General features: G+C 40.1%; 1 long non-coding RNA gene across 1 annotated transcript in view; it reads right to left on the bottom strand.

The window, feature by feature from the left end:
* Nucleotides 1-927: 927 nt before the first annotated feature.
* LOC114818215 overlaps nucleotides 928-14,151 on the bottom strand; it is a 30,109-nt gene continuing 16,885 nt past the window's right edge. The window contains exons 2-3 of the long non-coding RNA XR_003766056.2: nucleotides 1,661-1,707; nucleotides 928-1,038 (exon numbers count right to left, since the gene is read on the bottom strand). This is a non-coding gene — a long non-coding RNA (uncharacterized LOC114818215). The remainder of the gene's footprint in view (nucleotides 1,039-1,660; nucleotides 1,708-14,151) is intronic.

The raw sequence follows: 14,151 nt of genomic DNA, 5'->3' as shown, positions 1-14,151 counted from the left end.
TATGCCTAAGAAAGTGCTAAACAGAAGGGATAAAATTATCTGTGGCAATTTCTGTAATGGAATCTATTCATATGCCCTACTACCTTAGCAGAAACAAGAACAGTAACCGTTCTATGGTTGACCTTCATCTAGAAACAACAAAAGAACTAAAATCAAAAATGGTAATTAAATTAGAAGAACATTTTAAACTTTACATTTTGATATTACGCTGGAAGATTCTACTGCTCAATTTCCTAGGGCACCTCCCTGACTCTGTCCTGCTGCGGTCACAGTCCTCCAATAATTCATCTGAATGGCCAGAAAAGCAGCTGGGGCTTCCCAGCATCCTCCCAACTCTGTACCTTTCTCTAGTTCTCCACACAGTACCTCCAGGAACCCAGCAGCTCTTTGGCCAAGGTCGTCTCTGGTCCTTTAAAACTACTTGCTTAGCCTTTATCGATGCCCTTATTGCTAATGCTAATAAAAATAATGGTACTTGTTACATACTATGTACCAAGCACTGTTCTAAGTGCTGGGGTAGATAGAAGTTAATCCAATTGGACACAGTTCCTGTCCCACATGGGGCTCACAGTTTCAATCCCCATTTTTCAGATGAGGCAGCTGAGGTCAGAGAAGTTAATGACTTACTCAAGGTCACATAGCAGAAAATCTGACAGAGCCAGGACCAGAACCCAGGTCCTTCTGACTTCCAGGCCCATATTTTATACACTAAACCACACTATGGGAACTTTTAACCATATTTGGATTAACTCCAGGGTTGTGATCCCTAAGGTAAACTCAGTCCATTTTCATTTCAAAATAAGTGAGGAAATGATTTTTCCAAATGTATCAGTAAATCCTCTCAGTTAAATCTTCACAATATCACTAAAATCTGTCCTTTCCCTTTATTCAAGCTACTACCTCATTAATCCAAGCACTTACCCAAATTAGGACAGCACATGTCCTTATGAACAGCTCTCCTTCATCTGACATCCATTTGACCAATTTGGTAGGAGTCTGGCCTACCGGCCCTTAAGCAAAGGTGCAGCTTCCCTGAATCTTAAATGAAACAGTTTCAAAGACACAGGGGTAATTTCATTTAGGAAATTAAAACAAATGAAAATATGGAACAATTTATAAGCTAACCCAATATAAAGACACCTCGCCATTGAGAATTATGTCCAAATTTTAAGATAATTTATATTTGATCATAAATTTGAACTGGAGACTTTTTATCAGAACTTTTTTTTCCAAAGTGCCATTCAGTAATTATTAAAAATTCCATAGTCAATACTATTTTCTACACCAATAGTTTTAACAGGCAAAACAATATATATTTTCCTAAAATTATTTTAGATATTTGTTCTGCAATTTTGCCCCTAAATACATGAGAAATTGTCTAAGTATTCATCAGCAACAGGATTATTCAGCTAACTGGATATTATCGACAAAAAACAGCAGTTTCTTTGATTGCCTCTTTGTTTCTATGCAGATTTTATAGATAATTGTGGATAGCCAAAGAATTTTAGAAGTTTAAAAATTCTCTTTAAATATAACAGCCGAAAGACTAATTTTTTATTTACTACTACACAATTCTTTATGCCTAAGAAAGTGCTAAGCAGAAGGGATAAAATTATCTGTGGCAATTTCTGTAATGGAATCTATTCATATGCCCTACTACCTTAGCAGAAAGAAGAGCAGTAACTGTTCTCTGTGGTTGACCTTCATCTAGAAACAACAAAAGAATTAAAATCAAAAATGGTAATTAAATTAGAAGAACAAATCTGTCCACTATGCTACTTAGCTTTCTTCTCTCATTCAATTAAATTGAATTGTAAGCAATTTAATGTATCTAGAAATGGAATTTTCCAACATGAAGTAAAAGAATGACATGATTTTCAGACATAATAAATTAAATAGCGTGATTCATGATTTTTTCTAAGGGGATGAATGGCCATTTTATGTCTTCTCATCCTTCTTATGAAATAAATGGAAAAAATATGCTGTGCTTTCTTTTTCTATTGATATTTTTCCACAAATGCCTTAGAAGTGTACACTGAACATATGATTTGGGAAATTGGACTTCATTATTTTTGAAGTTGATTTCAGAAAAAAAAAAATTCATAAGGCTAATTTCCTTATATATAGTCCAAGCACTGTGATGTAAAAAGATTTCCGTAAATTAGAGTAGCATAATCTTATATGAAGGGAAACACTATACACGCATGCATTTTTCATTAAACTAGTACTAAGAGTACTGAAGTTTTGTTCATGGGTGTTATCCATTACTGAAGCATATATTTGTTTGAACCAATAAGTTTACTTGCATTTATTTTGCTTTCCTCAACGCTGATCGTAAAATACTCAGTCTTGTCAGTGACAAAGAAAGTACATCTCTGAACATTGTTTGATGGGATTTAACTAACCATGGGAATGATACAAAGGAGGCCACAGCAAAGTGTTTTGGTAAAGGTTGACCCTTTCATTTTTTTTTTTTTCATTTTGGCTAACAAGCAATCAACTACTGCTGGCACTATTCAAATCAGAGGCTTCAGGTCGATTTGGTACTTGTTCCTGACAGATTACGATCTGAGCTATGTTAGGAAGAGATTCACTGCTATTTTTATGTATGCCCTCTGATGTGAAGAAAAAAACTAAAGTCAGCTCACAGACTTAGGAGAAAATCCTTACATAGCCTTGTTTTTTGATTGCGAATACCCATTATATTACTTCCTTAAAGACAGCCTTTTTGAAAAAACAAATATAAAAATATGAACTGGAACAAGGCATTAATATCAACTAAAATGCAGGAAAATCAATCGATCTTAATTATTGAGTGCTTACTGTGTGCAGAGCACTGTATTAAGTGCTTGGGACAGTAAAGTGTAACAGAGTTGGTTGATACAATCCCTTCCCACAAGGAGTTTATGTTCTAGAGAAGCAGTGTGGCCTACTGAATAGAGCACTGGCCTGGGAGAAGGACCTGGGATCCGACAATGGCTTTGCCAATTGTCCGCTGTGTGACCTTGGGCAAATCAATTCACTTCTCCGTGACTCAGTTACCTCAACAGTAAAATAGGGATTAAGATGGGGAGCCTCAAGTGGGGCAGGGACTGTGTCTGACCTGATTATCCAGTATCTTCCCTAGTGCCTGGCATATAGTAAGCAATTAAAATATTTTTTTTAAAAAGGGCAGTAGGTGGGAATAGTATATTGGCCTAAAATTATTATATGAAATTCTGGAAGAAGTCATGTCTCCATTTTCCTCTCTGTGCTTCTTTTGAACAGGATCCTAAGGAGCACATAACATTCATATCAGAATAAATGCTTTTCTCTTAGGAACACAACTCTATAGTTAATAAAGCATTCTATTATGTATTTCTAAACCCTCCTAAAATCTTCTCCAAGAAGGCTTGCCTGACTAAACCCCTTATTTCTCCTACCCACCTTACCCTCTGTGTCAACTAATAAACTCGGTTGTTTACTCATTAAGCACTTCGATACTCACCCTGGCTCCACAGTAGTTATGTAAAAATATGAACACACATGCCGTCTCCCCCATCCTAAAAAAATCCACTCTTGATCCCACTTCCCCCTCCAGTTATCGCCCTATCTCCCTACTACCCTTCCTTTCCAAAATCCTAAAACGAGTCGTCTACAATCGATGCTTAGAATTCCTTATCTCCTTATCTCCCATTCTCTCCTAGACCCCCTCCAATCTGGCTTCCGTCCCCCCTCCACTCTACCGAGACTGCTCTCTCTAAGGTAACCCATGACCTCCTTCTTGCCAAATCCAATGGCTCCTACTCCATTCTGATCCTCCTTGACCTCTCTGCTGCCTTTGACACTGTCGACCATCTCCTCCTCCTCCATACATTATCTCACCTTGGCTTCACGGACTCCGTCCTCTCCTGGTTCTCCTCTTACCTCTCTGGCCGGTCATTCTCGGTCTCCTTCGCTGGCGGCGCCTCCTCCCCCTCCCATCCTTTAACTGTTGGAGTTCCTCAAGGGTCAGTTCTTGGCCCTCTTCTGTTCTCCATTTACACTCACTCCCTCGGTGAACTCATTCGCTCTCACGGCTTTGACTACCATCTCTACGCAGATGACACGCAGATCTACATCTCCGCCCCTGTCCTCTCCCCCTCCCTTCAGGCTCGCATCTCCTCCTGCCTCCAGGATGTCTCCACCTGGATGTCGGCCCACCACCTAAAATTCAACATGAGCAAGACTGTGGTCCTCATCTTCCCTCCCAAACCCGGTCCTCTCCCAGACTTCTCTATCACCGTGGATGGCACGACCATCCTTCCCATCTCTCAGGCCCGCGATCTCGGTGTCATCCTTGACTCGTCCCTCTCGTACACCCCACACATCCTATCCGTTACCAAGACCTGCCGGTTTCACCTTTACAATATCACCAAGATCCGCCCTTTCCTCTCCACCCAAACAGCTACCTTACTGCTACGGGCTCTCATTATATCCCGGCCAGACTACTGTGTCAGCCTTCTCTCTGACCTCCCTTCCTCCTCTCTCGCCCCACTCCAGTCTATTCTTCATTCCGCTGCCCGGCTCATCTTCCTGCAGAAACGATCTGGGCATGTCACTCCCCTTCTTAAACAACTCCAGTGGTTGCCTATCAACTTCCGCTCCAAACAAAAACTTCTCACTCTAGGCTTCAAGGCTCTACATCACCTTGCCCCTTCCTACCTCTCCTCCCTTCTCTCTACCGCCCACCCCGCACGCTCCGCTCCTCTGCCGCCCACCTCCTCACCGTCCCTCAGTCTCGCCTATCCCGCCATCGACCCCTGGGCCACGTCCTCCCGCGGTCCTGGAACGCCCTCCCTCCTTACCTCCGCCAAACTGATTCTCTTGCCCTCTTCAAAACCCTACTTAAAACTCACCTCCTCCAAGAGGCCTTCCCAGACTGAGCTCCTCTTCTCCCTCTACTCCCTCTACCACCCCCCCTTCACCTCTCCACAGCTAAACCCTCTTTTCCCCCTTTCCCTCTGCTCCTCCCCCTCTCCCTTCCCATCCCCTCAGCACTGTACTCATCCGTTCAACTGTATATATTTCCATTACCCTATTTATTTTGTTAATGAACTGTACATTGCCTTGATTCTATTTAGTTGCCATTGTTTTTACGAGATGTTCTTCCCCTTGACTCTATTTATTGCCATTGTTCTTGTCTGTCCCTCTCCCCCGATTAGACTGTAAGCGCGTCAAATGACAGGGACTGTCTCTATCTGTTGCCGACTTGTTCATTCCAAGCGCTTAGTACAGTGCTCTGCACATAGTAAGCGCTCAATAAATATTATTGAATGAATGAATAAATATTCTTATACTATACTATTTCCCCATCCCTTATCTATTTTAGTATATATCATCTCCCCTGATAAACTGTATGCTCCTTGCGGGCAGGGTTAGTATCTACCAACTCTGTTACATTTTACTTTCCCAAGTGCTTCATAAAATGTTGTGCCCAAAGTAAATGCTCAATCAGTATCATCGATTGATTGATTCTAAATGTAAAACCCACAATCCATACCAGGTAAAGTTGATCACTATTTACGGGAAATGTAATCCCGGCTCTGCCTCTTGACTCCTGTGTGATCTTGGGCAAGTCACTTAACTATTCTGGGCCTCAGTTCTGGGGGATTAAGACTGTGTGATCTCGGTGAAGTTACTTGACTTCTCTGTGCCTCAGTTACCTCATCTGTAAAATGGGGATTAAGACTCTGAGTTCCATGTGGGACATGGACTGTGCCCACCTGATTATCTTGTATCTACCCAAGCATTTATAACAGTGCCTGGCATATAGTATGTGTTTTAAAAATACCATATTTATTAGTAGTAAGCTGGCAGGGGCCGAGGCTGCTGGAGACTGAAGGGAGCAGGCAGTATACAAGTCAAATTATTATAAAGACTGGCACTACAAAGTTCCAGAGATCCCTAGGAAAAATGAAGTTCCACCTGGTTTACATGCAGATTTTCAATCATGGTCTAACAATGTGACCCTTGCTAAACAATGTGACCCTTGGTACATTTCAGGTGAGGAGAAAGGCTGCCTCCCCACTGCTTTGGAGGGGAAGGAGAAGGCAAATGTGGGCATTCAGATCCAAGGTAGCAAGGAGGCAGACTCCTACTTTCATCAGTACCCATCATTCACTGGGCTAAGTACCAGCAGCCTACATAAATAGAAGAATGGCAAAGAAACCCTGAAGGGGTGATGCTAAGTTTAGGCCTGCATACTAACCTCAGCATATTCACCTCTGCTGAAAAACTGAGCAGGATTAAAATGCTAAGCACAACCTGAGCATGAGAGAGTATGATTTTCCCAGTAACTCAGGTTTCACGGTCAGCAGCGTGGCTCGGTGGAAAGAGTACGGGCTCAGGAGTCAGAGGTCATGGGTTCTAATCCTGGCTCCGCCACCTGTCAGCTGTGTAACTTTGGGCAAGTCACTTAACTTCTCAGTGCCTCACTTATCTCGACTGTAAAATGGGGATTAAGACTGTGAGCCTCACATGGGACAACCTGATTACCCTGTATCTACCCCAGCACTTAGAACAGTCTTGGCACATAGTAAGTGCTTAACAAATACCAACATTATTATTATTTTCCATTCATTCATTCATTTTAGGATGGACAGTGACCAGAATTTGGGGACTGAAAGCAAAAGATAAGATCTTTAGTATTTCTGCTTTAGATCAGTAAGGTTATGGGTCAGACCCCTAAAAAGTGTGATTATGCTCTCTACTTCTGGTCATGCTTATATACCTACAGCTTGTCAAATCATAATAATAATATTCATTGAGCAGCTACTTAGTGCTTTGCACTAAACTAAGAGCTTGAGAAAATTTGGCAAAAGCAAAAAACATGTTGCTTACCCACAAGAAAATTCCAATTAGTGGTTGACATGATTAGAGTGACTAACGACAGGAAAGAGGGTGAATTTATTTGGGCTAAAATTCCCATAAGAAACAAGAGTTTTACTGCTCTTGTGTTCTCATTAATTTCCCTTTGTAAAAGTATTTTTTTTTCTATCTTGGCAGGCTAGATGTGTGATATGCATTAATGTTTGTTATATGATTTTGACTTTATAGTCACCTCTCTCTGATGTCACATAACCTTAATTTACAATCTAATATAAAGAGCAATCCTGTGTTGGTGCTTTACTATATGTGTGTGATCTTACTATTACATATTTTCAGATGCGTTGATAATGCTGTCCCACAGGCAAAAAAAAAAAAAAAGGATGAAATAACTATGTAAACTTTCCTTGGTTTAGATAGGAGTTTTCATGTTGTCTGTATGAACTTCCTATTTATTGGCTTCAATTCTGTCTAAATTGAGTCATTTCATCTGTAGCAGTTGCACATCAGTGTTGTCTATCTTCCCTTGTCATTCCCAAGCAATCAATAGCTATATCATATTCTTCAAGTTGTGTTTCACAGTGGCATCACAACTCATCTTTTCCTCATATTTATTTCTGATAGATATTTTCTCTTATCTTTGAAACCTACACCTTTCCCAGGTGTCACAAATGAAACATCTAGACACTGAATAAAATACTGAGAAATTATTTAGGTTTTTTTCCATGCAGTGTATGGTATTTTGATTGTATCATTACCAAACACAGGTTACAAATGAGAAAGTGGGCAAAGAAAGATTAAACACTTTCATTAGGGTAATGGTAACATTTTTCTACTTTTGGTGAATATATTTCAATATTTTAAAATGGTTGGATGAGGAGAATCTTCCATTATCTAGAAAAAGTGAAGTTTCCCAGTTCATGCTTTTTCTTTCCCCCAGACCTGAGTAGATGAAAAAGGGAGAGAAGCTAACCCATTTCAAAAGAATTGATCCTCCATGGGTGGTTGAGCATCAGCTCCTCAGGAAAGGCAGGCAAACTACTCAGCTTCAGAGCTCACTGATAAAAAGACCTGAGAACTACCCAGATAGGTATTTGAATTCCCTCTCTCTCATCCCTGCTAGCCACCACTTTAGAGCTAAGTGTTTTTCCTTCTTATTTCTATTCCCACTCAGGAAATAGCAGTTTCTTTCTCTCTCTCTCTCTCTCCCTATCTCAGTCTCACTGCCTCCTTCTTCTGCTAGAGAAAGCATTACGGTCTAATGGAAAGGGAGTAGTCAGAGCACCTGGGTTTTAATCCTGGCTACCAGTTGCCTGCTAGAAAGCACCACCATCTTCCCTGTTTCACAAGCCTGGAACCTTGGCATTATCCTCAACTCACCATTCTTATTCAATCATTCATAATCTCATACTGAATTGTTCAGACTGTGAGCCCGTATTTAGACTGTAAGCCCGTTGTTCGGCAGGGATTGTCTCTATCTGTTGGAAATGGTACATTCCAATCGCTTAGTACAATGCTCTGCACATAGTAAGCACTCAGTAAATATGATTGAATGAATGAATGAATGAATCTGTCTCCAAATCCCTTAGTTCAACCTCAATAACATCACTAAAATTCATCCTTACTAGCCATCCAAAATGCTAACAGCTAATCCAAGCACTTGTTCTATCCTGACTTGTTTATTGCATCTGTCTCCTGGATGACCTTCCTGCCTCCAGTCTCCCAACTCTTACATTTCAGTCGGTACTTCACTCTGCTGCCTGGATCGTTATTTTTACAAAATCATTTACCCCATATTTCTCCACTCCTCAAGAACCTTCAGTGGTTGCCCATACACCTCCATATCAAATAGAAACTCCTTTGCAGAGGTTGGCTTTAAAGTACTTCTAAAATAGAAGTGCCCCCTTCTATTTTACCTGGCTGAATTCCTACTACAACCCTGCCTGTACACTTCACTTTTCTAATGCCAAGCTACTCATAGTGCCTTGATCTTGTCTATCTTGCCAAGAGTCTCTTGCCCAAGTTCTGTCTCTGACCTGGAACTCCCTCCCATTTCATATCCAACAGTCACTCTTTGAAAAAGCCTTATTTTTTTTTAAGGTATTTGTTAAGCACTTATTAAAAGCATATCTCCTCCCAAAGGCCTTCCCTGACCTAGCCCTCATTTCCCCCACTCCCTCTCCCTTCTGAGTCACCCTTGTGCTTGGATTTGTAGTCTTTATTCCCCCTCTCAGTCCCACAACACTTGTGTACATATCCATATTTTATTATAATGGCTATCTGCCCCTCTAGACAGTAAGCTCATTGTGGACAGGAAATGTTTCTCCCAATTCCGTTATACTGTATCCACCCGAGTGCTTAGTACAGTGGTCTGCACACAATAAGTATTCAGTAAATATGACTTATTTTGAATAATTTGACTTAAACATGAGTCAAATCAATAAATATGATTGACCTTGGGCAAGTCACTTTAATCCCCGGTGCTTCAGTTTCCTCATCAGTAAAATGAGGGTCCAATACCTGTTCTCCTTCTGTGTGCCTACGTGGGGTTAGTATAGTGTCTCACCTGATTATCTTCTATTTACCTCAATATTTCATACAGTATTTGACACAATAGTAAGAACTTGGTGCTCTGCACATAGTAAGCGCTGAATAAATACTATTGAATGAATGAACTTAGCAAATGCCATTATCATCATTATCTGTAGCTCTTCAGTTTGACTATCTGGTCAGTGTCTAAGATCTTTTTCTACCTAGGCTCCTGGACCCTAAGTCCACCATAGGGTGAGCCAGAATGAAGAAAACTACAGATTCCTCAGGCACCTAGCTGAAAACTGGCAAGTGTCAGAGAGACCAAAGACTATAGACTTCTTTTTATTGTACCATGAGTAAAATCTGTACAGCAGTATTTAGGACCTTTCAAGTGATTAACTTTCTTCATGTCAGTTATGGGTACACATTGACAGGCATACACATACATACATACATGCATACATACAAATAAGCACCTGCCTATCATTGTTTCTTCTGCCATCCCAAATGCTTCTTGCCTACTACAATCACTAATATGGCAACTGCAGATGCTAGCTGCTTAGGGTCTGAACTACTTTTGTGACTTCAGGTCCTGCTTATGGGTTCAGAAATGATTTTGAATATATAGTAGTAGTAATGGCATTTATTAAGTGTTTACTGTGTTTACAGCCCTATATTAAGAGTTGGTTAAGAATACACAAGTAGACAGACATGGTCCCTGTCCCAAATCCAAATAATAATAATAATGATTGTATTTGTTAAGCACTTATTATGTGCCAAGCACTGTTCAAAGCATTGGGGAAGATACAAGGTAATCAGGTTGTCCCACATGGGGCTCACAGTCTTGATCCCCATTTTACAGATGAGGTAGCTGAGGCATAGAGAAGTTAAGTGACTAGCCTAAAGTCACACAGTTGACAAGCGGCAGAGCTGAGATTAAACCCATGACCTCTGACTCCCAAGCCCTTGCTCTTTCCACTAAGCCACGCTTCTTTTCACAAAGATCAGGAGAGAGAATAAACAATTTAGCTATAGATACAACCCAGCAGCTCCACCTTCTAATCAAAATCAATTTTTTTCAGCTATACCATATTTGGACAAGGATCACTGACAAAGATATAATTTTGTAAAATGAAGTAAATCTACTGTATTGACACTAATGAAGAATTAGTAAAATTTCCTCATTTTAGTAATGAGGAAATTGAGCCACCAAGGAGTTAAGTGACTTCCCCAATGTCACACAACAGACAAGTGAGAGAGCCAAATTAGAACTCAAGTGCTCTGGCTCCCAAGCCTATGCTCTTTCCACTAGGCCATACTGGGCACTCTGAATTTTGGTACATAAAGTTCCATTAGATTCTATCAGTCATCAATGAAGTAAAAGAGTTAATTTAAGATATTTTGAATCCAATCCTCTTCATAATATTCATATTTCATAATATGAAACTGCAGGTACCCCTTATTAATTTTTGAAAAAGACTAAAAATATTTGCAAATTAGGAAATGTTGAAAAGGACACAAATTCTTGCCCTCTGACAATAATTTCATTGAAAATGAAACATATTTTTAGAACTGTAATTTAATAGTTAAGCATTGAAAAATACCATATTTAAATTTTTATGACAAGCATTCAATAAAACTTAGTATGGGCTGAAATGCTTAGCATAAAATGTTTCAAGTAGGTCAAAAGAGAAATTTCAAATGTACATTTTAGAAGTACATTTGAAATGAATAATAGTAATCACATGCATTCAAATGTGATCTAAAGGGTCTTTGCTTTTATTTTAAAGTTCAGAGATCACATTTGGCACTTATACATATGTAGCCACCCTTATCACCTATATACAGTTTGCTCACGCACAACTCATTTTTAAAAAAATTTTTCCCTTCCTAGTATTTGTTGGACATAGTTTTTTTTTCCTCATGCTTCTACTTGTGAAAAATCTATAGTTTAATAAACACTCGATTAATTAATTGATGGAGATTTTCAGATTAATAATAGTGAGAACTATTAAGGATAGTGAGACCTAATATTTCTAAGGTAGAAATTTCAAAAACTCTGAATTGTACAGTAAAATTCCAATACATAATTGAGCCAGTCTGGATTTACTTAAGCCTGCACTGCCTAAATCTATTTTAGCCATAAATACATTTGTAAAATACAAAACTAAAAGACTGAAAATGCCACAAACAATAGTTATATTTTTTATTCAGTTGTGAAGCACTACATGTAAAGTACTGTTCAATTTATACAACCTGAACTGAGCTTTACCAAATTCTCTTACTCCATACTCAACTGTGTTCTCTAGTGTTACATTTCATTCAGAGTATAGAGTATATATTTCATTGTCCATTTCCTATTCACATACAGGTTAAAAAACAATATTTGGAGATCCATATCCCTTACTTCTCTTTCTTCCTCTCCTCACACCTCCTCGTTCCCCCTCCCCCCCCCAGGTATACCCCTTAACCAATTCCCTTATTGTTAGCTCCAAGTCAGGAAGAAATCAATTAAACAATTTCACTACTTAGCCAATTTGTTGTGATATTTGGTGGAGAAAAATTTGGACTATTGAACAGAAGACATAGTTGGAATGTTGGTGTGCTTCAGCACTCTTCAACACCGTGGATAATGATGGTTGACTATATACCAGGTTGCCATCATTTCTTCTAGATAGGTCCTTCCATGATTGCAAAATAAAATATCTATTAGCACCACTTATCTCCTTTATTCAACAGGACAGTGTCACTAAAGGTAAAGACTTGAAACAAAGAAATCAATCAATTGTACTAATTGAAGTCTTATGTGTGCAGAGCATTATAAGTGCTCAAAGAATGCAATACAACAATGTTGATAGGCACATTCTCTGCCCAAAAGAAGCTTACAGTACAGAAGAAATAAGTTAAGAATATGTACAAAAGTGCTGTGGGGCTGCACATGGAGTGAATACCAAATGTTCAACACTTGGAGATCCAGGTGCATAAGGAATGCAGAAGGGAAGTCTAATCTTCCCGGATTAGACTGTCTGCCCCGATGAGACTATAAGATCATCAATGGGCAGGGATTGTCTCTATCTTTTGCCGAATTGTACATTCCAAGCACTTAGTACAGTGTTCGGCACATAGTAAGCGCTCAATGAATACTATTGAATGAATGAATGAAGGGAAGGGAGTAGGGAAAAGTGAAGCTCAGTCAGGGAAATCATCTTCAGGGTCATGCTTTGATGGTAGGGAGTGTGGTTGTCTGGTGGCTATGAAGGCCAAGTGCATTCCAGGCGTTTGCATTGGGATTTTCATCCTTTATTCACCCACTCCTACATCCGCCCCACAATACTTACGAACATATCTGTAATTTATTTATATTAATGTCTGTCTCCCCCTCTAAACTGTAAGCTCACTGTGGGCAGGGAATGTATCTACCAACTCTGTTACACTTTATTCTCCCAGGTGTTTAGTACAGTGCTCTGCATACAGTAAGTGCTCAATAAATATAATTGAGTGAAGTGAACAAGAGGTCAGTGGTGAGATAGACAAGATTGAGGTACAGTAAGTAGGTTGGCATTGGAGAAGCAAACCATGCGGGCTGAGTTATAGGAAGTCAATGAGCTAAGGTAGGAGAGGGCAAGGTGATTGAGTGCTTTAAAGCCAATGGTAAGGAGTTTCTCAATCCGATAAGCCAGTAACCTTTCTCCAACAGACCTTCCCTAACTAAGCACTCATTTATCCAACTCGATTTCCCTTCAAATCCTGCACTTGGATTTGTACCCTTTATTCACTCCACTCTCAGCTGACAGCACTTACATACATACCTGTAATTTTTTTTCAATGCCTGTCTCCCACTCCAGACCATAAGCTCCTGTAGGCTGACAATGGGTATACCAACTCTGTCATACTGTACTCTTCCAAGAGCTTACTACAGTGCTCTGCACAGAGTAGGCACTTGCAGAGGTGGATGGGAAACCACTGGAAGTTCTTGAAGAGCCAGGATGCATGAAGTGAACCTTTTTTAGAAAAAAATGATACAGGCAGCAAACAGAGTGACATAAGGACTGGAAAGGAGAGAGACAGGAGACAGGAAAGGAGTTTGATGCAGGACTCAAAGCAGAATGTAAGAAGTGCTTGGACCAGCATGGTAGCAATTTGAATGGAGAGGAAAGGGAGAATTTTAGCAATGTTGTAAAAGTAGAACCTCTTGCAGAGACTAAACATTGATGTTGAAAGGTCCTACAGCTGATGTTGTGGTACTCAAACTGTACGTATGGAGAACACACTGGAAGGAGAAGGAGAATGCCAAACCCTGTGCTCCCCCTGAATTTCTCATTACTGTAGACAGCATCACCATCCTTCCTGTCTCACAAGCCCAGAACCTTGGCATTATCCTTGACTCCTCTCTCCCATTCAATCCACATATTCAATCCATTACTAAATCCTGTCGATCCCACCTTCATAACATCGCTGAAATCTGCCTTTTTTTCTCCTTCCAAACTATTGCCACGTTAATATAATCACTCATCCTAACCCACCTGGATTACTGCATCAGCCTCCTTGCTGACCTCCCAGCCTCCTGTCTTTCCCCACTCCAGTCCATACTTCACTCTGCTGCCTGGATAATTTTTCTACAAAAACACTCAGGGCATGTCACCCTGCTTCTCAGAAAACTCCAGTGGTTGCTCACTGAACTCCACATCAAAGAAAAACTTTCCATCATTGGCTTTAAAGCACTCCACCACCTTCCCTTCTCCTACCTCACCTCACTACTCTCCTTACACAACC

This window comes from Ornithorhynchus anatinus, chromosome 2 (genome assembly GCF_004115215.2).
Source record: "Ornithorhynchus anatinus isolate Pmale09 chromosome 2, mOrnAna1.pri.v4, whole genome shotgun sequence".
NCBI classification, from domain to species: Eukaryota; Metazoa; Chordata; class Mammalia; order Monotremata; family Ornithorhynchidae; genus Ornithorhynchus; species Ornithorhynchus anatinus.
The sequence above is the reverse complement of the archived record's forward strand: the minus strand, read 5'-3'. Positions and strand labels throughout refer to the sequence as shown.